Source organism: Pogoniulus pusillus, chromosome 31 (assembly GCF_015220805.1).
Source record: "Pogoniulus pusillus isolate bPogPus1 chromosome 31, bPogPus1.pri, whole genome shotgun sequence".
Classification (NCBI taxonomy): Eukaryota; Metazoa; Chordata; class Aves; order Piciformes; family Lybiidae; genus Pogoniulus; species Pogoniulus pusillus.
In genome coordinates, this window is record NC_087294.1 from 13,230,269 (window position 1) to 13,235,708 (window position 5,440).

Sequence of the window (5,440 nt, forward strand, 5' to 3'; positions counted from 1 at the left end):
AGATGGAGGAGTTTGTGAAGGAAGGAATCTACATTGCCACAGGGGGAGGGGGGCAGAGTGAGGAGCTTTGTCCCTGAAGAGGAAGGAGCAGCAAAACCAACATGGAAGGGACTGGGACTAACTGGGGCTGTTTGAGAAGACTGAGAAAGCATCAGATCAATGTCTATAAATATCTGAGGGGTGGGTGTCAAGTGGAGGGAGACAAGCTCTTTTTGGTGGTCAGCAGCAGTAAGACAAGGAGCAATGGCTGCAAACTGGAACAGAGAAGGCTTCACCTCAACCTGAGGAGAAACTTCTTTACAGTGAGTGTGACAGAGCCCTGGGGAGGCTGCCCAGAGCGATTGTGGAGTCTCCTTCTCCTCAGACTTTCCAAACCCTCCTGGATGCATTCCTGTGCAAACTACCCTGGGCCATCCTGCCTTGGCAAGTGGGTTGGACTGGATGATCTCTGGAGGTGCCTTCCAACCTCTAAGGTTCTGTGAGCATAAACAGACCACTCTGGCTCTACAGATGTGTTGGTTTCTAACACTGTTTTTATCAGTCTTTAAACATCTCTGTCTTCACTTTTGTTACAGCTGACAGGGTCTAACCCTCTAAATGAGCTTATTCTAGTCAGACCCTTTCCCTCGAGCCTGCGCTGGTAGAACTGCAGCACAAACAGCAGCATGATGAACACTGTGTGTAAAGCAAGAAAGCTTCTAGGAAATTAGCCAAAAGTACTTCACAACCTCATCATAACAATGTGCATCTGATTTTTCCACCTTTTCCTTCCCTGGCCTTATTTGAGTTCTGAGTAACAGAGTCATTTCAGCTTACTGTAAGAGAGTAATCTCAAGTATCAAGGATATCATTATAGGCTAGACATTTTAGTGTTCTAATACATCTGGCAAGTATTCTAGAAACACATAATTTTCAATATAGATAGTGCATAGAATAGAATCATAGAGTCAGCCAGGGTTGGAAGGGACCACAAGGATCAGCCAGTTCCAACCCCCCCTGCCATGGGCAGGGGCATATCATGCTAGATCAGGCTGTCTACAGCCTCATCCAGCCTGGCCTTAAACACCTCCAGGCATGGGGCTTCCACCACCTCCCTGGGCAGCCCTTTCCAGGGTCTCACCACCCTCATGGTGAAGAACTTCTTCCTAGCATCCAGTCTGAATCTACCCATTTCTAGCTTTGTTCCACTCCCCCGCCCCCCCCCCCCCCCCCCCCCCCCCCATCACTACCTGACATCCTAAAGAGTCCCTCCCCAGCTTTCTTGTAGGCCCTCTTAAGATACTGAGAGGCCACAGTAAGACACCTTGGAATCTTCTCCAGACTGAACAGCCCCAACTTCCTCAGTCTCTCCTCATAGGAGAGGAGCTCCAGCCTTTTGATCATCCTCATGGCCCTTCTCTGGACACTTTCCAGCACATCCACACCTGAGACATTTCTCATTGTACTATCTGACTACCTCTGTATCTCCCCAGTTATTCCTTCAAACAAGAAAAAATCATGCATGTAATAAGTTGGAACCAGCTGTAAATCCCTCACTCCCATTGGAGGAAGTTTATTTCTTGCTTTTCCTACTTCTTTAAGCTCATCTTATCTTTTGCCTCTATTGAAATCAATTCTCCATTAAGTTATGCCAGGTTTTCATCTGCTGTGATTTGACACAAGCAAAGTTACATCTTCAATTTCTGGACAGAAGAAGTCAAATGCTATGATACACAAAACACTCCTGGGTTTCAGTTGTGATGCTTCAATTTCAGCCTAGACCTGCCTGCTCCCTACTGCCCTAGGAAGAGTTATTTTTCTGCTGCTTACCTTAGGAGCAAGCCCTTGGTTGGTCCTGTCTGAGAGCATTGCAGGAGCACACAGCACTGCTTACTGCTACAGCTGAGACCTTCCTTTGGCAGCACTAAGACATCTTTTTTTGCCCCAAGAGCCAGAACGCAGATGAGGTACTCCGAGCTGACCTCTCAGTTCTTTGCAGCTGCATGCCAAGATTGCTCGGTCTGAACTATCCATGCCCAGTTTAAAAATCATCAGATGATCAGATTGTGCCTCTGGCCAAAATTATCATGCAATTGTTTTAGTCGGTGGCATCTACCCAAGCAGTGCCCTCAAGGCTCGATCTGTGCGGCAATAGTTTGCGACGCTCCCCGTGCCTTAAGTTTGCTCTTCAAACGTTACTCCTCCACTCATCTCAGAAATCAACTTTTGGGTTGGAAAATGGCTAAGCAGGCAGCAGTTACAGCGGCACAGAGTCTTGCATTTTCTTTACATGCCATTAGTTTTGCTCTGAGTCGATGCTGAAGAGTCGATCGGGCATGTCCGATTTCATACTCTGCTGCCCGCTCAGTTAATTTAGGATGTGGTTAGCCTGAACCTTTGAAAATGGAGGCCACAGGGCTCCAGTCCTCAGTTAGAAACACAGGCTTCTGGCACAGTAACCCTCCTTCAGCTAGGCTAAAGGGACACCTCCCAGGCACATTCAGAATTGCTATCTGTGAGAGATCTAAGGTCTAAAGGAGGCTGGCAAGGGACCTTAAAAGCTCATGCAGTCCAACCCCCCTCCCCCCCCCATCCCCCGCCACAGCAGCATCACCTAGAGCAGGTCACACAGGCATGCATCCAGGTAGCTCTTGAATACCTCCAGAAGAGGGAGACTCCACAACCCTCCTGGGCAGCCTGTTCCACTGTTGTCACCCTCACAGTGAAAAAGCTTTTCCTCATGTTTTCACAGAACTTCCTATGCCTGAACTTCCACCCATTGCTCCTTGTCCTGTCATCAGGTGTCACCCAGCAGAGCCTGGCTCCAGCCTCCTGGCACTTATCCTGCACATCTTTATATCCATGGATGAGGTCACCTCTCAGTCTTCTCCTCTCCAAACTAAAGAGACCCAACTCTCTCAGGCTCCCTATGTAAGAGATCTTCTCTTCCCTTAATCATCTTTGTGGCTCCATGCTGGACTATCTCAAGCAGTTCTGTCCCTCTTGAAGTGGGGGACCCAGAACTTGACACAGTATCACACACAGTATCACAGTATCATCAGGGTTGGAAGAGACCTCACAGATCATCAAGTCCAACCCTTTACCACAGAGCTCAAGGCTAGACCATGGCACCAAGTGCCACGTCCAACCTTGTATTTCAGATGTGGCCTCACTGGGGCAGAGTAGAGGAAGAGGATCTACTAATCACAGCCCTTCTAATATACCCCAGGGGATGGAGAACAGGAATGTGATGTGGCCCCTTACAATTGAAGACAAGAAAGAATCTGTGGTGACTGAAGACAGTTCCTTGCTATAAGCATCTGCCACAGCTGAAACCAGCTTACAGTGGGAACGCTGATAGGCAGCTTGGGGTGGCTGCTGTGATGAGAGATGGGCAGGGAATATCCTGGAAATCAGAGAGATGGGACTTAGCCTTTGACACCTGAGATGTGTAACTGCAATCAGCAGCACAGCAGAAATCAGCAGAAATTCATCTTGATTTCCAGTGCAGAAGTGAGCACCCTGCTAGAAAGCAGAAATCCAGGGATCACAGGGCTGGGGCAGGAGTTGAAGACAACCAGGTAGGGTAAAAGCTCTAATCTTATTGGGTCTTCAATGAACCCCCAATTCCACCAGGGGATGTGACAGGAAATAATCATAAATGGCAGCTATCACAAAACAAGTGCTCAAAATATTAGGGCTAAATCCACTTTTTATAGCATTGCAGCTTTTGCTATCCTTGTCAAGGAGGTAGAGAAGTGAAAACCAGAAAAAGATGCATCTGGGAGCTAATTGTGATTTTGCACCACAGAGAGTAGCACATTACCTTGTACATTACCATTCTGACATCCAAAACAGGGTCAAAACCATTTCAAAGACCACAACCTTGCTGCCATCTCACCAAACTCACCATAAACCTCTGCAGCCAATGCCTGTGGGACAGTGAACTGAACAGGCTATGGTTTAAGTAGCTCAGGCATAGGCACACTGAAATGCCAAGATGAGACTGCAGAATTGTACCACTTCTAGCCAAACCCACTCCAGTACGGTGTAAGCAGAGTGGCCAGAAATCTCTTGGGTCATTAAAAAGTCACTTCACCTGCACTTGCAGAGCTTGCCATTCTACTGCAGACAAACACTACTGGTAGTAGACTTGCTCTTTCTGAGGCAAACTGTCTTTCCCAGGAAGAGGAAAGCTGCCTTAACCTTTGCAATATGAAATGAAACAGGACAGGGACATCTGCAGCCCTCAGCACCTGTCACAGCTATACACTTAGATGCCCACATCCACACTGCCTACTGAGACCAGCCTTTGTTTCATGCTGCTGTCTAAACTGTGTCAAGGGGAGCTGCACAGCCTTGGGCTGGGCTAACAATCAAAGTTCACAAAAATAAGGACAACTATGTTCAAGTTCACAGATTCAAACCACAGGCCTCTTCAGTTTAACAACAGCTGTGCAGCTCCTCCCTGTATTTATTTTTCTTCCCTGTATTGACACTTGTGACCTGGCTGGGTTTGCTTCTGCTGGCACAGCACAGTGTTTTCAAGCTCTGATGGGAGAGGATGAGCCAGCCACCACTGGAACTTACCCATCTTTCCTCTCAAAGCCAATTTTACTCCTGAAACACTTCTTGATTGATGTCAGAGTCTTCTAAGAAATCCTTAAACTTGTTTCTTGGTGTGCTTTAGTACTGCTGTCTGCCTTCATGAAGACAAATTGCTAAAAATCATTCTGCAAGCTGCTTTTAGTGGAAAGACTTAATGGAAATAGCTGTGGGTTGCTGAATTGACACCAGAAAGAAATGCCTGGAGGCCAGTCAATTATTGGATGTAGATGGACTATGCCATAGAGAGGAACTCTCAGAGTTCAATACTTGATGCTCTATGATTTCACTGCTCTGTGTATCTCCATAAATCACAGACTTAGAGAATGTCTGGAGTTGGAAGGGACTTTAAAGACCATCTAGTTCCAACCTCCCTGCCCCAGGCAGGGACACCTTCTGCTAGACCAAGTTGCTCAAAGCCTCATGCAGCCTGGTCTTAAACACCTCCAGGCATCCACAGCTTCTAAGACCAACCCCTCCCAGTGTCTTACCACTCTTGTGGTGAAGAACTTAATCTTGGTCCTGAACAACTTTGTTGCTTTCAAACAAATCCTGCTCTCTTGAATTTCCACTATGGGTTTTTAAACTGCATATTGTCACCTCTTCAGTAACAGCAAAATGGAGTATAACTCTTGAAGGGCTGCCAGCTACACTACTCCAGGGAGAAGCCTTGGATGCCAAAAAGGGCTCTCTCCTTTGTAGTATTACACTTAATGCTAATCCAGTACTGCTAGGGGAAAAAAAGAGTTGTAATTCCTAAGTGGTTTGAAGATCTCCTGCAGTTTGTGAAACTGTCCAACTTCTTATCCAGTCATGTCCACCAAGAAACAAGCAGTAATGGCATCAGAGCAGCAGG